This window comes from Mustela nigripes, chromosome X, assembly GCF_022355385.1.
Source record: "Mustela nigripes isolate SB6536 chromosome X, MUSNIG.SB6536, whole genome shotgun sequence".
In the NCBI taxonomy this organism is placed as follows: domain Eukaryota; kingdom Metazoa; phylum Chordata; class Mammalia; order Carnivora; family Mustelidae; genus Mustela; species Mustela nigripes.
The window spans coordinates 13,825,251-13,848,178 of record NC_081575.1 but is presented as its reverse complement, the minus strand read 5'-3'; positions in this window follow the sequence as shown (position 1 = coordinate 13,848,178).

The window sequence follows — 22,928 nt, the reverse complement described above, 5'->3', positions numbered from 1 at the left end:
CTGTTGCTGCCCCGCACCAGCAGAGTCAGCCAGATCAGTGACGCCATGGTTCCGCAGCAAAGGACCTGGTTCTTTACCAAATTTCAGAGCGTGAGAATGGTTACTAATTTACTTTTGCCTTCTTGATCTCAGGTAAATTTGTCCTATGGAAAAGTCTAACCTGGAACCATACAAGAAGACGAATTCAGAAAAAAGTAGTCCCAGCCTTAGCTAAGTCCACACAGAACTAAGCCACCATACTCTGCACGAATCCGGCAGACACTTACCAGGCTCTTCTTATGATCAGGTTTAATGACAGGTGCTTAAGATACAGAGCTGTGAGACACAGGCCCTAATGTCAAGAAGGTTCACATTCTAAAGGCAGGGGGAAGCAGTTATGTCACCTGCTAATTATAACGTAACATAGTATGTGCTATAACCAATACCATCACCTAGAATTCATAGAAGAGGCTCAATAAATATTTGTTGGAGTAATGCATATGATAGGAGTACATACTGCTGCTACAGGAATGCAAAGTTGGGGGTGCCTAAGGCAGTCTGAAGTATAAAAAGAAGGCATAATGGAGGAAGTAATCCCTGAGCCAACTCTATTTTTTTTTAAATTAAAAATAAATGTGTTATTTGTTTCAGGGGTACAGGTCTGTGATTCAGCAGTCCTATACAATTCACAGCACTCCCCACAGCACATGCCCTCCCCAGTGCCCATCCCCCCGCCACCCCACCCCTCCCGCCCCCGCCCCTCCAGCAACCCTCAGTTTATTTCCAAAGAGTCTCTTATGGTTTGTCTCTGTCTCTGATTTCATCTTGTTCCATTTTTCCCTCCCTTCCCTTATGATCCTCTGTCTTGTTTGTCAAATTCCTCATATCCTGAGCCAAGTCTTAAAGACTGAGTCAAAGTTAACCGAGTGAAGAAAAGGAGAAAGGAATTCTAGAGAGAGGAAAGGCATGGGATTGGAAGAGCGTACCACATTTGGAAAATCAAATAGAGCATTGGGAGTGTGGGAGAGGTGGAGAGGTAGGCAGATCAAATAATGAAGGATTTGAATGCCATGTTAGGAGTTCTTTGTTGTTTTTTTGTTTTAAGATTTTATTTTAATCTCTACACCCATTGTGGGGCTCGAACTTACACCCCCGAGACCAAGAGTCACATGCTCCACCGACTGAGCCAGCCAGGCACCTCAGATGTCAGAGGAGTTTTGTTTCCCAGTCTTAGCACCATTTATCTGCCCACTTTATTCCATTAAGAGTGTCTTGTCTCTTCTTGACTCTTTGAGTTCCATATAAATATATGAATTAGCTTCTCAAATTTCATTTAAATAACCCAAACCCTGGATTTTTATTTGTATTGCATTGACCCTATAGATCAATTTGTAAAAATGTCTGTACTGTCCATATCAAATCCACCAATGTTTTTATACCACCATTTATTTAGGGATTTAAAATTTTTCTCTCAATAGTGTTTTGTAGTTTTCTGGTCTTGCCCATCTGTTAATTTTTTTCCCTTACTAGTTGATGTTTCCTTTTAAATAAGTTTTTATTTTAGTTCTAGTTAGTTTACATACAGTGTTATTTATATTAGTTTCAGGTGTATAATATAGTGACTCAGCACTTCCATACATGTATTTGATATTTCTGATGCTATTATAAATGTACACTTTTAAAATACTACTTTCCAATTATTTTCTACTGGTTGTAGAAATACAGTGTTTTGCATTGGCTAATGACCCTGAAAATTTACTTATTAATTCTTATTGTTGGTTCATCTGTACTTTTAAGTTTATATCATGTATTTTGCAAGTATTTTCATTTTTATTTTTTATTTTCCAATTTATATACCTTTATTATTTTTATTATCTCTATTTTCTATTTTATTTATTTATTTTTAAAATCTTTTATTATCTTTATTATTATTAACTTGTCTTTTTGCATTGGTTCCCATCTCTAGTGTAAGATTTAATAGAAGTACTAATATAAAGCATCCTTACAGTATTCCTGATCTCAGGGTGAGAGGTGGTACGAGCCTTAAATATTTAATATTTAAATACCTATAATGCTTGCTGTGAGCTTTTATTGGGCAAATATTCCTTATCAGATTAAGGATGTTGGCCCTGGCACCCACACCATGCTAAGTCATTGAATGGGGGTGCCTAGGGAAGACGTGCCTCAGACTGAAAGTTGAAGAGGTCCCTGAAAGTGCTAACAGCAGGGGGCAGGCAGCTAACTGCACTCCTTGTAGCTGGTTGGCAAGCTCTTTCTTGAAGGAAGATCTGGGCACCACACTTCCATGGCTATCCAAAATACCAGTTTTCATTTTATTGTAATTCTACTCAGAGCCTTCAATAACCTGTTGAAATCCTAATTTATTTCTAGCTTTTAGGATTTTCATAAACTTGCTCCCTGAAAATGCACATGGTAGCTTCGTAGTTAGTTTACAAATCAAGTAGTGTATTTTTGTTTCTTTGTTCTACTCTTGCAAAATTGTTTATGCTACTGCAGGTACTTTACATTTTGCATACATTTTAGAATCTACATGTCAACTTCTACCAAAAATTTAAAAAAAGGCGACTGGGATTTTCATTATAAATGTGTTGAATTTCTGAATCAGTTTAGGGAGAATTGACATCTTAACATCTTCTGATACATTAACCTGGTATCTCTCATCATTTATTTGGATCATCCTTTTTTAAGATTTTATTTATTTATTTGACAGAGAGAGAGCACAAACAGGAGGAGCAGCAGGCAGAGGGAGAGGAAGAAGCAGGCTCCCTGCTGAGCAGGGAGCCCGACAAGGGACTCAATTACAGGACCCTGGAATCATGACCTGAGCTGAAGGCAGATGCTTAACCAACTGAGCCACTGGGCACCCTGTATTTGGATCATCTTTAATTTTTCTCAGTAATTTTGGTAGCTTTTAGTGTACAGGTATTGCACATATGTTACTAAATTTATCTCAAAACCTGTCTTTTATTTTGATGCTATATTAAATTTTTATTTTAATTTCCAATGGTTTGTGCATACATATAGAAATATATTTTTAATATTGATCTTATATTCTTTGCCCATACTAAATTCAATTATTCTAGAAGCTTTTTGCAGATTCTTTATGATCTACATTGATTATGTAGAATTTTAATTTCCTTCCAATCTGTATGTCTTTAGTTTTTTAAAACTTTTTGCCTTTATAAACTAGCTAGGGTCTCTAGATTGTAGATGGATTTTGGAGGTAGAGCCAACTGGAGCTCCCGACAGATTGGGTGGAGGAGAGGGGAGTGAGAATAAAAAGACAGCAGTCAAGGATGACCACCACAGTGCTTTTCAGCCCTGGCTGCAATTAGAATCACCTGTGGGAACTTAAAAACTAGTGATGCCAGATTTACACCAGACCAATTAAACAACGATCCCCAAGAGGAGGACATGGGCATTGGGATATTTTCTGAAGATCTCTGGAAGATTATAATGTGTAGCCAGGGTTACACATTATACTGCCATCTGCTGTTTTTTGTATTATTATGAATTATTTTCTTATTTGGTGGGTGTAATTGCTTTTTAGGTAATGAACTTAATTACTCAGAATTACTTTTAGATTCTCTTTGTTGCCTCTTAGATTGATATTTTTTCATTATTCTAGAGTATGTCCTCCAAGGGGGCTTTCAAAGAGGGTCGCTATGCAGTACCCTTCATGAAGCTGTTCAGCCCTGAGAATCTTTATTTCCACCTCACATTTAAATGACAGTTGAGGGATGCCTGGATGGCTCAGTTAGTCAAGTGTCTGCTTTCAGCTCAGCTCATGATTCTAGGGTCCTTGCTTAGTGGGGAGCCTGTTTCTCCCTCTGCCTGCTGTTCCTCTTGCTTGTGCGCATGCGTGCTCTCTCTCTGACAAATAAATAAAATCTTAAAAAAATAAATGAAAGTTGGGTTGGAAATAAAATCCTACCTTCAAAATTATTTCTCTTTGATTTTTAAAAATATTACTTCATTGTTTTCTTACATACACTGTTATTAAGTCTGATGTCAATGTGATTCATATTCCTTTGTAGATTATCTACTTTTTCCATCTAGACATTTTATAATTTTCTCTTTGTCATTAAAGTTCTACTGTTTCCCCATGATACAGCTAACTGAGAATGTTAGGGGTTTTTGCCATTCTTTACTTTTTCTTTATGCATACCTTCTAATATGCAAAAAAAATTATTTAGTATTTTTTTTTTTTTTTTTGCTGTTCACTAGACTCTCCTGACTAGACTGTCATCTCCAAGAGGGCAAGCATTTCATGTTTCCCTAACTAATATAATTCAAGTGTCCCAAACAATGCTTGGCCCAGAGCACTTATCAATAACTAGATATTGAATGGATAAATAAATGGTACATTACATTTTGGTGATTTGTAGCCACCTCATTTCACAGTAGGAAAATATACTCGTGGCTTTATTCAGATTGCAACTCTTTCATATGCAACCTGTGACCTTTCAAAATTCCCCATTTCCGAAGTAGAACTTTCTATTGTGCTGGAACCTAAAGGACACACATTGGCTATATCTCTCTTTTGGCAATGCTTTAACTAGAAAACATTAGAAAACATTTCTATCAAAGACTGCTCTATGCCAGGATTGTGCTAGGTGTTCAGAATTGAAGGTAATCAAGACACAGTGTTGCTGCCATCAGTGAGCTCACGCTCTAGTATGTGAGACAGTCTGTTAAATGGATGATTACAATGAAGTATGGAAAATGTCAATAAAGAGAAAAGAATAACTAGTTTCTTTAAGAATGTTAGGTAGGGGGGTGCCTGCGTGGCTCAGTGGGTTAAAGCTTCTGCCTTTGGCTCAGGTCATGATCCCAGGGTCCTGGGATTGGGCCCCGCATCAGGATCTCTGCTCAGCAGGGAGCCTGCTTCCCCCTCTCTCTTTGTCTGCCTCTCTGCCTACTTGTGATCTCTGTCTGTCAAATAAATAAAATCTTTTTTTAAAAAAGGATGTTAGGTAGGCAGAGTGGGTGTGTTAAGCGGAGGGACTAGAATGTGTAAAAGCACAGAGTTTGTGAGAGACCCCGATATGTCCAGGTATGTCCTGGTATCTCCATAAAAGGAGTTTTATTGGATAGGAACGTACATGGCATGGTAGAGATGGGTTGGAGAAAAATGGGGCTTCGTAGTTATCACAAGTGCAATTCTATGGCCGTAACTGTGGGGATCCTGATGATGAAAGTATAGGGATATTATCAGATTATGGAGCAAGGATATTTCAAGTATATTATTCTGTGAAATGTGTCAACTTCAGTAATCACTTCTTGGTGGTTTGCCCATCTGGGTTCCTTCTGCTTTGCTCAGGCAACAATCCCAGTTTTAGAATTTTCAGTTGTCCTTCTCTCATGATTTATACTTTTTCCATACAAGGGTCACAGTGCATTTCTTTTTGTCCTTTATATCATGGATAAATGATGACATGAGGCTAAGCCACCATCCATTTTGTGAATAATGCTACACAGTCAATGGAGAATCACATGGTAGGGTATGTGGGGATGTGTATATGTGTGTGAAGGGATATGGGTAAGGAATAACGGGTTCAGTGAAAATCACCTTATACAATGGATCCATTAGGAAAAGATTATTGCAAATTGCCTACTGATTTACATAGATCTCAGATCAACGGAGAATTTTTTTTTCCAATTTTGGGAAGCTCTCCGATGTGTATTCACTCTAAATTTGGAACTTATTCGTAGCAAACTTGGTTACTTATGCCATTATCTACTATTTAGATTAATTTAGTCAAATGTTGAAATGGGAATTTTTAGGTATCATTCTCTTTTGCAAAAAATAATCAAAAGTATTCATTTCGGCCCAAAGGATGCAGTTTCTATGGATATAATTTGAACTCAAATTACTCCTAAAAATAAGAACATGTACATGCTTGATTATTTCCAGAGATAATGCATATTACTGTCAAGACTTTGACACATTTTAACAATTCAACAATTTATTCTTCATCTCAAGTTGTTGAAGTGTGAATAGACTGCTAATAGTTATCTTTCTTTTTATTGAATGTTGACATGACCTTAACTTTTTATTTCTATCGACTTCCTTATTCAACCATATTTAGTTCTATCTTGCCTCTTCTATCTTCCATAGAATTTTAGAAAAATTTTGAGATAATTTTGGATTTACAGGAAAGCTTTAAATATATTGTTTCTTTAAACCTTTTCCTCAGCTTCCTCTAATGTGAACATCTTATGTAACCATTTTGTGTGTGTGTGTGTGTGTGTGTGTGTGTGTGTGTGTGTGTAAACAAAGAAATGAACATTGGTACAATTCTGTTAACTAAACTACAGACTTTTTTTGGATTTCATCAGCTTTTCCACTAATGGTCCTCTTTCTGTTTCAGGACACAGGCCAGCCTCGTGCATTGCACCTAGCCATCCTGTCTCCTTACTATCCTACAATCTTCAGATTCTCTATCTTTCTTGTCTTTCATGACCTTGACACTTTTAAGGAGTGGTTGTGAGGAAGTTTGGTGCATATCTCAATTTGGATTTAGCTGATATTTTCTAATGATTACACCTAGGTTATAGATTTTTGGAAAGAATACCACAGAGGTGATATGTCCTTCTCATTGCATCATATCAAGGGCGCAGGATATAAACTTGCCTTATTACTGGTGATGTTAGCCTTAATCACTTGGTTAAGATAGTGTCTGCTTGGCTTCCTTATTGTAAATGTACTGTTTTCCCCTTTCCATACTCTTATTGTTGGGAACAAGTCACTGAAGTTCAGCCAGCACTCAAGGGAGAGGAATTAAACTCCAGCTCCTGGAAGGAAGAGTATCAGAGAATTTGTGTACATATGTTAAAGCCATCACAGTGATTAGTGAATTTGGGCAATATACTTTGAACTGAGCAAATATACTCTTTTTCTCCCTGCTCCCCCCACTATTTTTCACATTCATTTGTGGATCATGCTCACAGCACTTATTACTAGTGTTCTAATAATGTTTTTCTATTTCTGTCATACTTTCTATATTTATTGGAATTTCTCTTTAAAAAAATATGTCCTTTCCCTCCCATTTCTTTCTTTTTTTTTTTTTTTAGAAGATTTTATTTATTTCTTTGACAGACAGAGATCACAAGTAGGCAGAGGCAGGCAGAGGGAGAGAGGGAGGGAGGCAGACTCCCTGCTGAGCAGAGAGCCCGATGTGGGGCTCAATTCCAGGACCCTGGGATCACAACGAGAGCTGAAGGCAGAGGCTTTAACCGACTGAGCCACCCAGGTGCCCCATATTTCTTTATCCAATTATTTATTTATATCCATATGGACTCATTAACATTTGTTTTATTATTTGCATTATAATACAATACTATTATTTATTTTTTTGCTCGAATTGATCAAGCTTTGATCATTGGGCACTCTTTCAGATGGGCGCCTGTGTCCTTTTAACAAGCTTTATCTTTTTTAATTTTTAAAGCCCATCCTTTCTTTCTGACACTGTAAGCTGTCCCATGCTCATCTATTTTTGCTATTCCAGTCCCAGTTTCAGGCATTTTTCTGGTGAGCCTTGATTCCTTTCATGTAGGAACAGTGTTTGGAAACCAAGGTATAGGCTTGTTGTACTTGTTGCTGCTGGGCTGTTGTTGCTTCCGGGCTCTCTCAGCGGACAGGGGTTGGAAATATATGTTTATATGCCAACTCATGTCTCTACAAACATCTATATTTATTTCTCTGTCTGTCTCAGTGATTCTCAACTGTGGGTGTTTTTACAATTCTCTCAAGGGACATTTGGCAGTTATGTTAGTCATTTATTTTTGTCACAACCAGGGAGATGCTACTGGCATCTAGTGGGTAGAGGCCAGAGATGCCGCTGACCATTCTACAATATACAGGACAGCTCCCCACAGCAAAGAATATCTGACCCAACATGTCAATGATGCCGAGTGGAGAAACCCTGAGTACATTTTAAAATAAATGAAGTTCATGTTGTTATCTCCAACTACAGTTCATCACTGTAACCTTGTTCTCCAGTCGTGAGACATCTGTTTCCTAGTATGCACAATGTATTCATAAAGAAGTTTCAGGATTTCTAACCTATACCCCGTGAGAAAAAAATAAATAAACGAGAGTAGGACATGTATGTATAGCTCCTTTTGCCTTTGTTCTTAAAATATCCTGCCAGCTCCACATATTCCGCACCCCCTTTGGCAAGTTGTATCATAGGTTTTGTATTAAACTCATTCATCAGTTTGCATTTGATCCTGGGATCCCTGACATTCAGGTTATTTTTTTTTTATTTTAAAAAATTCATAGAGTTAAGTTCATTCTCTGTGGTGTGACATGTCTCTGGGTTTTCACAAATGCATGGAGTCATGTTTGTACACCACCACTGTGCCGTACAGAACAGTTCCATCATCCTAAATACCATTTTATGAGGGAGCTTTGTACTCAATTCCACTCTCCTCTCGGAATTTCTGAAAACCCCGATTTTTTCCCCCATAGATTGGCTTTTTCTGGAATGTCGGTTTAGTCTAACCTCTTTCACTTAGCAAAGTGCATTAAAAATGTATCCATGTTGTGTGAATCAATGGTTCATTGTTTTCAAATTGCTAAATCATATTCTATTGTATGTTATGAGTTTGCCACAGTTTGTGTATCCACTCACTGAAGGACATCTTGGTTATCTCCGTGTTTTGGTAGCAGTGAATGAAGCTGCTATACACATTTGCATCCGTACCTTTGTGTGAACATTATTTTTCAGTTCACTTGGGTAAACATCTAGGAGTAGAACTGCTGGGTCGTTTGGTAAGTGCATATTTAACTCTATTAAGAAACTACAGAATTGTTTTCCAGAGTAGATATACCATTTTTCCATTCCCAACAGCAATAAATGAGCATTCCACTTACCCAGCATTCTCAGCAATGTTTCATATTAGCAGGTTCATTTATTTTGGCCTTTTTAATAGATATGTATGGATTTCTCATTGTGGTTTAATTTGTGTTTCTCCGGTGACTAATGATTTTGAGCATCTTTTCATGTGTTTATTTTCCATTCATATATCTTCTTTGATGAATTATCTCTTAACATCTTTTCATTGTGTCAGTTTCTTACTGTTCAGTTTTAATGTTTTTTCTATATATTCTGGATACAAGTCCTTTATTTGATATGTAATTTCCTTCCAGTATGTGACTTATCTTTTCATTCTCTTAACGTCTTTCACAGAGGAACAGATTTTTTTAACTTAGACTTTTTTATTTTGAGATCACTGTAGATTCACATGCAGTTGTAGGAAATAATAGAGCTCTCATGTATCCTTTACTCAGTTTCTTCCAATGGTACTATATTATAAAACTGTAGTACAATATCACAACAGGATATTGATCTGGATAGAGCCAAGATGGAAAATGTTCTAACCATCACAAGGATCCCCCATGTTGCCTTTTTATAGCCAAACCCACTTCCCCCAGACACCACCTCTGGCAACCTTTAATTTGTTTTCCATTCCTATAATTTTGTCATTTCAAGAATGTTATATAGGGGTGCCTGGGCGGCTCAGTGGGTTGAAGCTTCTGCCTTCAGCTCAGGTCATGATCCCAGGGTCCTGGGATCGAGCCCCGCGTCGGGCTCTCTGCTCAGCGGAGAGCCTGCTTCCTTTCCTCTCTCTCACTCTCTCTCTCTGCCTGCCTCTCTGCCTACTTGTGATCTCTGTCTGTCAAATAAATAAATAAAATCTTAAAAAAATTAAAAAAAAAAGAATGTCATATAAATGGAATCATGTAATATGTAAGTTTTGGGGATTGGGTATTTGTCCCAAAGCATAATTGTCTGGAGAGTCATTCAGGTTATTGTGTGTATCAACAGTCCACTCATTTTTATTGCTGAATAATATTCCATGGTATGGATTACCACAGTTTCACAGTTCACCCACTCCAGGACATCTGGTTTCCAACATAAAGAAAGCTGTTACAAACTTTTATGTGTAGGTTTATGTGTGAACATAAGTTTTCTTTTCTCTGGGATAAATGCCTAAGAGTGCATTTGCTATGTCATGTGGTGATTGGGTTTAAGAAACCATTCAGGGCACCAGGGTGGCTCAGTCAGTTAAGCAGCTGAGTCTTTATTTTGATTTTGGCTCAGGTCATGATCTCAGAGTTATAAGGTTGAGCCCCATGTTGGGCTCCATGCTTGGCATGGAGACTTCTTGGAATTTTCCCTCATTCTTGCCCCACCTGGCTAAAAAAAAAAAAAAAAAAAGATAGAAAAGAAACTGCCAGACTGTTTTCTGTAGTGGCTATACCATACTACATTCCCACCAGAAATGTGTGTGATCTAGTTTCTCTGTATCTTCACAAGCATTTGGTGTTGTCACTATTTTTTACTTCAGCCATTCAGAAAGGTATGATATCAAATTTGTATTTCTTTAATGTCTAATAATGCTGAGCATCTTTTCATATGCTTATTTGACACCTGTATATCTTCTTCAGTAAAATATCTGTTCTTGTCTTTTGCCCATTTTCCAATTGGGTTGTTTGGCTTGTTGTTGTTGGCTTTTTAAAACTGTTGAGTTTGAAATTAATTTCTTTATATATTCTAGATATCAGTCCTTTATAGGATATATGGTGTGCATATTTTTTCTCCCAGTCTGCAGCTTGTGTTCTCTTTTTTTCAAAAAGATTTTATTTACTTATTTGACAGACAGAGATCACAAGTAGGCAGAGAGGCAGGCAGAGAGAGGAAGGGAAGCAGGTTCCCTGCTGAGCAGAGAGCCCTATGTGGGGCTCAATCTCAGGACCCTGCGATCATGACCCAAGCTGAAGGCAGAGGCTTAACCCACTGAGCCACCCAATGGCCCCGTGTTCTCTTTTTTTAACAGGGTCTTTCATAGAGCAAAAATCTTATTTTGATGAGGTCCACTTCATCAGTTTTTTCTTTTATGGATTGCACTTTTGGTGTCAAGTTTAAGAAATGTTTTCCTAGCCCTAGATCCTGAAGATATTCTCTGATGTTGTTTCAGATTTATATATTTTTATGTTTTATATTTAAGTTCATGGTATAGAGTTAATTTTTTATAAAGCGTGAGCCTAAGTCAAGGTTCTTTTTTTTCCCCCGGTTGCTCCAGCACAAGTTTTAGAAAAGCCTATTCTTCCTTCATTGAATTGCTTTTACACTGTTTTCAAAAATCAGTTGAGCAGTGGTGCTTGGGTGGCTCAGTCAGTTAAGTGTCTGACTCTTAATTTCAGCTCAGGATAATGATCTCAGGATTGTGAGATCAAGTCCCATGTCAGGCTCTGCACTGAGCATGGAGCCTGCTTAAAATTCTCTCTCCCTCTCCCTCTGCCCCTCCTGCCCTACCCCAGACTTGCATGCATGTGTGTGCTCTCTCTTTCTAAAAAAAAAATCAGGAGAGCATATTTGTGTTGATTTATTTGTAGGTTCTCTATTCTATGCTGTTGATTTATGTGTCTATTACCTTGCAATACTATAGTCTCGATTACTCTAACCATATAATAAGTCATGAAATTGGATAAACTGTTTCTTCCCCCTTTGTTCTTTTTCAGAATTGTCCTAGATATTATAATTCTTTTGTCTTTTCTTATACATTTTAGAAGAATCTCTTCTATATCTACAAAAAGTCTTACTTGGATTTTGATAGGAATTACATTGAACATGTATATCAGTTTGGGAAGCATTGACATTTTTAGGGATATCTGGGTTGTTCTAGTCAGTTAAATGTCTGCCTTGGGCTCAGGTCATGGATCCCAGGGTCCTGGGATCGAATCCCACATCAGATTCCTTGCTTAACAGGAAGTCTGCTTCTCCTTGTCCTTCTGCCTACCACTCTGCCTACTTGTGCTCTCACTCTGTGTCAAATAAATAAATAAATAAAATCTTAGAGAGAAAAAGATGCTTTTTTACAAAAAAAAATGAACACTTTTAATATATTGAATCTTATAATCCACGAACATGATATGTCTCCAGATATGTCTCCAGATATTTGGTTTCTTTCACCAACGCTTTGTAGTTTTTAGCATGTTTTGTATTGTTATATTTGCATTTTTTTTTGCTAATTGTAAATGATATTATGTTTTTAACTTCATTTTCCATGTTCTCAGTGTTAGTATATATGCAATTGATTTTTGTATGTTTATCTTATATTCTGTGATCTTGCTGAAATCACATATAGTTCCAGGATTTTTTTTTGTAGACTTGGAATTTTCTATGCAGACTACCATATCGTCTGAAAATGGATCAGTTTTCTTTCTTCCTTTCAGATCTATATGCCTTTTGTTTCCTTTATTTGCTGTAATTGCACTGCCAGCAATTCTTGCACTATGTTGACTGAGTGGTGAGAGTGGATATCTTACCTTATTCCTGACTTGGTGGGGAGAGGGGTTATTTTTTTCTCGTATTTTTATTAAAATTCCAGTTGGTTAACCATCCAGTTGGTTAACTGTAATATTTGTTTCAGTTATAGAAGTCAGTGATTCAACACTTACATACAACACCCAGTGCTCATCATTAAGTGCTCTCCTTTTTACCTATCACCTATTTAACCCATCCCTCCACCCACCTCCCCTCTGGAAACCATCAGTTTGTTCTCTATAGTTGAAAGTCTGTTTCTTCTTTTCCCTCTCTTCCTAACCCCCATGTTTATTTGTTTTGTTTCTTAAATTCCACATATGAGTGAAATCCTACAGGGTTTGTCTTTCTCTGACTGACTTATTTTACTTAGCATAACACTCTCTAGCTCCATCCACATTCTTCCAAATGTCAAGATTTCATTCTTTTTATGGCTGAGCATTAGTCCATTGTATGGATATACCACTTTTTCTTTGTCCATTCATGAGTTGATGGCCATTTGGGCTCTTTCCATAATTTGGCTCTTGTAGGTATGCTGCTGTAAACATTGGTGTGCATGTATCCCTTAGAATTAGTATTTTTGTATCCTTTGGGTAAATACCTAGCAGTGCAATTGCTGGATGGTAAGGTAGTTTTATTTTTAACTTTTTGAGGAACCTCCATACTGGTTTCCAGAGTGGCTGCACCAGTTCACATTCCCAACAACAGTGTAAGAGGGTTTTAAAGGGGGGTATTTTTAGTCTGTCATCACTAAATATAAAGTTAGTGCTGAGTTTTTCCATATTCTTGTTATGAAGTTGAGAAAATTGTCCTCTATTTCTGTTTTTCTAAATGCTTTTTAATATTTATTTATTTTTTTTAATATCGTAATTTTATTTTCTCTTTTTTCAGTGTTCCAAGATTCATTTTTTATGCACCACACCCAGTGCTCCACATGCAATACATGCCCTCCTTAATACCCACCACCAGGATCACCCAGTCCCCTACTCCCTTCCCTCCAAAACCCTCAGTTTGTTGCTCAGAGTCCACAGTCTCTCATGGTTTGTCTCCCCCTCCAGTTTCCCCCAATTCAGTTCTTCTCTCCATTTCCCAGTATCCTCCATGTTATTCCTTACACTCCACAAGTAAGTGAAACCATATGATACTTGACTCTCTCTGCTTGACTCTTTTTTTTTAAAGATTTTATTTATTTGACAGAGAGAGATCATAAGTAGGCAGAGAGGCAGGCTCCCTGCCCCAGAGCAGAGAGCCTGGTGTGGGGCTTGATCCCAGGACCCTGAGATCACAACCTGAGCTGAAGGCAGAGGCTTAACCCACTGAGCCACCCAGGTGCCCTGCTTGACTTATTGCTAAATGCTTTTTTAAATAATGGGTTTTGACTTTTTTAAAAAAGAATTTATTTATTTGACAGAGAGATCACAAGTGGGCAGAGAGGCAGGCAGAGAGAGAGGGGTAAGCAGGTTCCCCACTGAGCAGAGAGCCCGATTCTGGGCGCAATCCCCAGACGCAGATATCATGACCTGAGCCTAAGGCAGAGGCCTACCCCACTGAACCACCCAGGTGCCATTGGGTTTTTACTTTGATCAAATGATTTCTTTTTTGCTACAATTAAGATGGTCATGCATTTTTTTTCTTTAGCCTAATAATATTAATATGATAAATTACATTGATTTTTTTTAGATTTTATTTTTAAGTAATCTCTACACCCAATGTGGGGCTCAAACTTATAACCCCAAGATCAAGAGTTACATGCTCTACCGACTGAGCCAGCCAGGCACCCCTGATTTTAATTATTGAACCAGTCTTATGTCCCTGGCAAAAGTCTTTCCTTTTGAGTTTTGAATTTAGTCTAAAATTTTTAATTTTGAAGAAAATCTAGTTTTTAATGGATTATATTTCTTGGTATTCTATCTAAATCACAGAGATTTTCTGTTTGCAGTTACAGATTTTATTGTAGTTTTATGTTTTACATTTAACTCTAAAATGCATTTTGACTCAAATTTTATCGAAGATGTAAAATCTGTGTCTACATTTTATTTGTTTATTAATTTACTTATTAACTTACTTATGGGTGTCCACTTGTTCCAACAGCATTTGTTGAAAAGACTGTCCTTTCTCCACTGAGATGGCTTTGCACATTTTGTCAAAAATTAGATGAATACATGTTTGTGAACCTATTACTGGACTTTGTATTCTCTTCCCTTGATTGGTATCTGTTCTTTCACCAATACCACTATCTTGATTATTGTAACTTCTCAGTATGTCTTGTAACCAGGCACTGTAATACATCCAACTTTATTTTTTCAACACTGTTTTAGCTATTCTAGTACCTTAGAGTCAATGCCTTGAGCATAGTTTGAACTCAGTAAGAGTATGTTTATTTAGTAATGACAGCCACCATTCATTGAGTGCTTACTATATACCAGGAACTTAAATCACTTAATTTTTACATTAGACTTGTATGATGGGAACTAATTGTAATCTTCACTACACACATGTGAACACTGAGGTTCAGAGGGGTTAAATATCCTGCCCAAACTCATGGAAGTTGTAAGCAGTTGATGAGATCTGAGCCAAGGTATTCCAAACCCATATAAGCAATTTGGTAGTTCAACAAGTGTCAGGTTGTTTTGGAAAATATTGCTGGTCCTATGACCCTCCTACCTGGCAGCAAATTACAAAGAAAGCAAGTCTCAGGTATATGCAAGCATAAATTAGTAAGGGCCAATTAGTTTTGCGGATTTGGTGAAATCCCCCTGTGTCCTTGGGCACTGTGCCAGCTAGTGACGCATTGCATCTCAGCGCCAAACCTGTGCTTCTTTGCCTACTTCGTGACACCAGAGTTTGACCCTTCTGACTGCAGTTCTCCTTTTCCCCCCATTAAGCTCTACCAAGAGAGTGGGGTGATGGAGACTACCAGGCAGGAGCCAGAATTGACTCCTTCTTCCAGTGTGCTGTTGGCCTCGTGGCGGCAAGCACATTGGTTAATGGAGAGGCCCCTCAACCTTCATGGTCCACTCCGGCAAATTTCCTCACCTCCACAGCAGCAGGCTGCTCTCGCACCTCAGAGGCAGGGGCCCCTGGCAAGTTTGTCACCACAGTGGCTGCAGCTCTCAGGGTCCCCAGCCAAAGCTCCACCCCCAGAGTTTCTTCGTTATCAGAGAAGTGCAGCACAGCTCTGTGACAGCCACCACTGCCCCTCAGAAATCTGAAACTCAGCCTTGCAGGGGCTCTGCCTTGAAGGCTCCATGTTCCTTTCTCATTTGTGTTTCCCTCAGCATTTGTTACCTCTGTACACCTTGGAATTCTCTTTTCCCCTTTTAATAGTTAACCGCCACTTACCTAATTAATATGATTTCATATAATTTTCCACATTCAAAATTACCAGTGTCAATTCTCTCTTCTGACTGAACCGTCAGACACTCTGTTAAATGCCTCATCTAAACAGGTTTCTCAAGGCCAGTACAATGATATTTTGACAGCAGGGAACAACCAACATCTCGTCAGATCAGGTGCATCAGCCAGCACCTAGTCCTCCTTTTGTAACAGGACTCTGGGCCAAATGGAGTTGGTTCAGGACTTAGGACATTACTCTTCATTGGTTATTGGACTTTGTTCAAGAATGAGTGAACCTGTAGGGTCCTTCCATTCAATCACGTATTTTGAACAACATTCGTTTTGTCAGTGATATGTTTCTAATACATTTTATGCCAATTAGCAGTCTCTGGTATAGATTTATATAACACCATTGAAAGCACTCTCTCTAGCCCACTTTGGACTGTAGAGGCCTGATAAAAGGTGTTTCAAATGGTAAAAGCTCGCTAAGCAGTCCTGGAGTTTGGATTCCTGATCAGAAAACTCTATTGTTATAGAGTTATAACTCTATAGTTATAGATTTAATGCTACCTCACCTAGTTGCCTGCATCAGCCTCTTTATACCAAAATATTTTAAAATAAATCACCATGCCTAGGTGGCTCAGTCCATTAAGGTCTGCCTTCAGCTCAGGTCATGATCTCACAGTCCTGGGATCGTGTCCCACATTGGGCTCTCTGCTCAGTGGGGAGTCTGCTTCCCCCTCACCCTATCCCTCTATGCTCTCTCTCTCTCAAATAAATTTTTTAAAAATCTTTTAAAAAATTACCATAGGGCACCTGGGTGGCTCAGTGGGTTAAGCCTCTGCCTTTGGCTCAGGTCATGATCTCAGAGTCCTGGGATCAAGCCCCGCATTGGGCTCTCTGCTCAGCGGGGAGCCTGCTTCCTCCTCTCTCTCTCTGCCTGCCTCTCCACCTACTTGTGATCTCTATCAAATAAATAAATTTTAAAAAATTTTTAAAAATCACCATAGCAAGTCTACTGTTTAACACTATGCTTGACAACATATGGGATATTATAATGACTTACTTGATTTATCTAAGCTGGCTGAGAACAAGACCCAGTTTTGCATCATTCTTTGTCTACAGTAGGGATCTACAAGGTACAGCCCACTTGGGTTAAATCTGGCCTAACACATGTTTTTTTAAAGGTTTATTGGGTCATAGCCATGCCTATTGCTTTATATATCATTTTGGCTGCTTTTGTCTACAGTGGCAGAATTGGGTTGTGACAGTCAAAAAGTCTAAAATATTTACTATCTTTATAGAAAATGTTTACTGACCACCATGAGTCATGTTTAAGAAAAGATCCTGATTTTTATCATTATTGTAAGAGCACTGAAAGCCATCAGGTATCTTCTTTGAAGATTGAAGAAATAATGGTGAAACCATAAGTGGAGACTTCATTTCTAGTTCTAGTTCCCATCATTAGTAAGCAATTTAGAAGCTCTAAACTGATAAAAACAGATTATGGCTAGAAAAGCCTTCGAGGTCTTACTTGCCTTCATTTCCAGAAGTGGAAATTAATACTCAAAAATATCTTAGAGAAAGGCTGTAGTGGTATTCAGCTTGCTGACTTTTACTTAGTACATTTCTCTTTCTGTTACACAATGTGTCTCCAATTGAAATACCTATGCCTTGAAGATACATGAAACCATGAAAAGAGAAATGGTGGAGGTGGTACCTCAACCCACCTCCACAATCTCTGACTTTTGTGACCTCAGGCAACTTGCTTAATGTCTCTGTGTCTTAATTTATCATCTGGAAAATGGGTTGTTTTACACATGACTTAATCTAAGTAAAGTTCGTAAAACAATGCCTGGCACATAGTGAACACATTAAATATTAGCTATTATTAGTGGGCTCAGAGTATTACTATTCCCAGTTATACGTGAAGATTTGGAAGAAAGAAACTTTAAAAATTTAAAAACAAATATGAAGATGTTATTGAATAGAACACAAGATTTGCATGCATTTAGAAGATAAAATATGTGATCTAAAAGCAGTATATCAAAGGCTGCCCCTCTGTGGGGAAACTTGGCTAGGAAAGTTAGAGAAGCTCTGTGCCCTACCCTGTGGTTTCTGGTTCCTGTCTGCTCACAAGTCCTCTGACTTCAAAGTCTTATGATTTCTACTTCAATGGGGGGGGGCTTCATGGCTCTAATAAATTTACATTTACATTTCCCTCTGGAGCTGTGTAGGGGAGAAGCTAGGTCTCTGTATCTGTTAAAGTGAGATGACTGTAAAGATATGACTGTTGTCTCCCCCCCCAAAATTGCCTAATAAAGAAACTCACCTAGAATTTTGTGCTTTAGCTTAGGAATGATGCAGAGTCATCCCATTCCTCTTCTGATGCTGGTTTCTTAATTATATACTGCAGGGGAAGCACAGAGTGAATAGGCAAGGCCCCTTGGGCCCGTTATGCCAATACGATGTAGAGAATAGGTTGCCTTGTTACTGCTTGTTCCAGAATTTCTCATTAATGTGATTAATATGGATAAAACTGTCAACTTTAATTTTCACTAGACAATAAAACAAACCTAACCTTGTACCTGTGAGGCTAACAGTTTGAGAAGCAGAGGAGATAAATTTGGGATCTCATTAAAATCGAGTGTATTATGATTTTTGATATTAGAAACTCAAAATATATTGCAGTAACATGACAAAATTTGCCATTTGACTAAGTAAGTCATAAATTGATCAGTTTTTGGAAATGTCTAGACGTAGCCTTTAAAGATTGGGACAAATTGTCTGAAGATGTTTCTTGACATTCTAGGAAGGATGTGAGGGTAGGAAAGATATTAATATTGCAGAAATCTCTTAAAGGGATCACTTCCAGGAAACAGTTAGATGAAACAACCAGATAAATGCATTGTGAGGGGGTGGGTATAAAAGCAAACCAAATGAATGTTTGGGGTTGTGGAGAAGGGCCTGTCCTTTCTTGAGGACCCACTGTGTGCTGGGCAAGATGCTAGATGCTGAGAATTCAGTGCTAAACAGGGAAGATCTTTGTCCTGACAGAGCTCATAGTGGAGCTCGTTTTGGAGGAGAAGACAGGAAAGTAAGCAATTTTGCAGTGCAATCTGGTAAATAATAAAATAGAGGCATTCTGAGCATTCACAGGAATATACAAAGGAGAAGTACATAGCAAGGCTGGGGAATGGCAACAGAAATCTTCTGGACAAAACTATCCCTTCAACTAAGTTCTAAAGGAGAAATATCTAGGGAAAGTATAGGCTAATTTACACTGGAAGCAAGAAAACCCCAGGCAAAGAAGGGATGGACCTCAAACAATTAAAAATAGAATTATCATACAATCCAGGAATTCCCCTTCTGGGTATATACCCAAAAGAATTATAAGTAAGGACTGAAGCAGATAGTTGTACATCCATGTTCATAGAATCATTTTTTATAGTGGCCCAAAGTAGGAACAATCCAAGTATACATTGATAGATGAATGGACAAATAAAAATATCCATACAATGGAATATTATTCAGCCTTAAAAAGGAAGGGGATTCTGACACATGCTACAACAGAGATGAACCTTAAAGACATACTGCTGAGTGAAAGAAGTGAGACACAAGAAGACAAATGTTATATGATTCCACTTCTAGGTACAGAGTTTCAGTTTGGGAAGATGAAAAAGTGGAGGAGATGGATAGTGGCGATGGTGGCACAACCATGTGAATGTACTCAATGCCACTAAACTGGTTAAAATGGTAAAATTTTGTCTTACATATATCTTACCACAGTCAAAGAATAAAAGAAGGATGGAAACCCCAATATGTTCCCCCTTTGAGATTGAATGTTATTAGGGCATCATTGATATTTGAGATGAGATGCTCCCAGGCGAGATCAGTGCGCAGGAAAAAAGACTAGCAGTCCCTTAAGGACTAATTCATCATGGGAGAGTATGGAATATCAACTGGTGATCCAGGATCAGCCTGGATTTGAGCCTATGCTCCCCTTTGAGGGGAGAATATGTTTACAACACAGTATGTTAGGAGACTGAAAAGTGCTCCTGACCTGGCTTCCCATGCACTGTAGATGTTCTTTTGGATTAATGGCTATTTGAGAGTGGGTGAAGGTGTAAAACAGTGTAGCTGATCATGACTACACGGAGAGACTTTCTTTTTTACTCTTCTCTGATCCATGGAGAGTTACTGCGAGAGTAGCAGTGAAACCTCCACAGTGACAAATAAGGAAAAATAGTGGTATGTAGGATGATTTGCTTCTACCATTGTATCTGTGGTAGCACATTTGCTTGTTCTTAGAAGAACTGGGGTTGGGGGCACCTGGGTGGCTCAGTGGGTTAAAGCCTCTGCCTTCGGCTCAGGTCATGATCCCAGGGTCCTGGGATTGAGCCCCACATTGGGCTCTCTGCTCAGTGGGGAGCCTGCTTTCTGCACCGTCCCCCTGCCTGCCTCTCTGCCTACTTGTGATCTCTGTCTGTCAAATAAATAATAAATAAAATCTTAAAAAAAAAAAAAGAAGAACAACTTGGGTTGGCCTCATGGAAAACATGTTGATAGTAGCAATGCTGACGTTTTGGTGGTAGTCAGGGTGCCAAGTCTTTTTGGAATTTCTGAGTACTGAATTACAGTCTTTTCCATGATGGCCAAAGGTCCAGCAGGCCTTTCTAAAGCAAGTTCTGGTGGCAGTGGTAATGTTCTCAGGGTCATGGTGGCATATTTGCAAGAGGAAAAGTGGGAGTTATCAGAAATGAGGAAAGGGAATATGCCAGTAGGAGTGACCCTGGGGTGGAGAGAAAGGGGTTCTCATGGTGACAAAATGAGTGCTCAGAGTCGTTATTTTTACTTTTTTTTAAAAGAGTATTTATTTAGTTGAGAGAGAGAGAGAGCACGAGTGGAGGGAGGTGCAGAGGGAGAAGCAGACTCCCCACTGAGTGGGGGAGCCCACCACAGGGCTCAGTCCCAGGACCCCAGGATCATGACCTGAGTCGAAAGCAGGTGCCTAACCAACAGGGCCTCCCAGGCATCCCTTTTATTTTTACTTTTGAAGGTAAAAGCATTTAGTCCACGACTGGTGAAGCAGTATACAGCCGTTAGTAAGAGACAGAAGAGATAAAGGAATTCTAAGCAGAAGAAACATTTGTCAGAACATTTAGTCCCTCCCAACTGTCTCACGGCATCTGCCCCTCCCAGTAGTCTCAAGGCGTCTGTATTATTATCCCTCACGTGCCAAGGAGGAACTGAGATTCATCAAGGTTAAGTAACAGCTTTGGAGGTCAAGCATCTAGTGAGTTGGTGGAACAGGAATTCCAGCTCAGATGGTGAGCTCCAAGGCCCTGGGTCTCGTCATCAGAGTGTGCATCTTCCAGATAGACTACCTGGCTGATGGACCCAGTAGTCAAATGTATCAACATTTCAATTTTCAGACAGCAGTTTTGACATTGTGAAGCCATAAACAAAGGCAAGTTTGCTAAGAATCTGACAGACAGAGCTGGGTTGCTAACAAGGCTTCCGTGTCCATCCCGGTTAGGTGACACTCCCGGTCAGGTGACAGTCAGCTACTCCAGGTATAACACCCAAGGACCCTTACTTTTCACACAATCTGTAGAAGATGCTTGGTCATGTGTTAAGTCACCACTGACTATCTTCTTCTTATGTATATAAGGCTCACTTCAAAAAATTTCCAGAACCAGTGCCTGGCATGTAGGTGTTTTTCAAGAAATATTATTCAATAAATAAATAGTTAATAATTGAATGGAAACCAATTCCACCCACTCGTACTATGTTGTTACACAACAGTATTTTGGGTTTATTTGCATTTTTTTTTAATTCCATAGGTAATAGGGGAAAAAAAATCCTGGTTCATGGGACCTCAGTTTGATGAATTTTTCCTCCTTCAATTGGTGCTTCTCTCTTTTTGTAAAAACTGCCAAATCTCTATGGACAGCAGTGTGGTGGCTAAACACATTGAGGAGAGAGGGCTACAGCCAGATAAAATATAGTTTGCCTATGCAGTTGAGGAGAGAGGTTTCTGTATGCGGCTCATGTAACACTTCTGGGTACATTTGTACCCAGAACAACTGTCTCTGTGGCTGTCATGATTTGGCTTTTCCCCTTGGATGTTCATCATGGCAAAAAGATTTTCCTTCCTAAAAATAGAGGACTAAGGTGGCAGCAATGTAATTTAGGACTCCAGCCCAATACCACGTTTGATGAGAAAGTGTTTCTACATAGCACTACACAGACACTTTGAGAGAAATGCAGTGGTGTCCAGGGGCCCTGGCATTAACAAGTTCTACCCACCAAGCATTTCATCCAAACCTTACTTTCTATATATGAGCACTGGGGGCGGGGCGGGGGGACGGCATTTCTTTATATAAACCTCTGCCTGGCTACTGCAGAGTTTATTTCAAAGGTTCAAGTATAAATAAATTAGAGCCTTATTCAACTGGAATGACCAAAAAGAGGTGCTGATTTGGGCCCTGATTAGTTTCAGATAAGCCACTGTTTTCCTTAAGGCAGCATCTTTTTGCCAGTGTACTGGAATGATGTAGATTTGTTTCTAGCATCCTCTTCAAAGAAAAATCCCATACAGGTGATACACAGACTTAATTTTAAAAAGCATATGCTAATTCAAGCATATGCTTGAATTAATATGCTTAAGTAACAAAATAATATCATAAACCCCCATATACTCATTCTCCCACTCTACTGGATTATCTTTTTTTAATTAACATATAATGTATTATTTGTTTCAGGGGTACAGGTTTGTGAACCATCAGTCTTACACATTTCACAGCACTCACCATAGCACATACCCTCCCCAGTGTCCATAACCCAGCCACCCTATCCCTTCCTTCCCCACCTCCCAGCAACCCTCACTTTGTTTCGTGGTATTAAGATTCCCTTATGGTTTGTCCCCCTCCTGAGCCCATCTTGTTTCATTTTTTTCCCTCCCTACCCCCATGACCCCTGACCTGTCTCTCAAATTTCTCATATCAAAGAGATATGATAGTTGTCTTTCTCTGATTGACTTATTTCGCTTAGCAAAATACCCTCTAGTTCCATCCATGTCATTGCAAATGGTAAGATTTCGTGGTTTTTTGATGACTACATAGTATTCCTGTGTGTGTGTGTGTGTGTGTGTGTGTGTGTGTGTGTGTGTATCACATCATCTTTATCCGTTCATCTGTTGATGGACATCTAGGTTCTTTCCATAGTTTGGCTATGGTGGACATTGCTGCTATA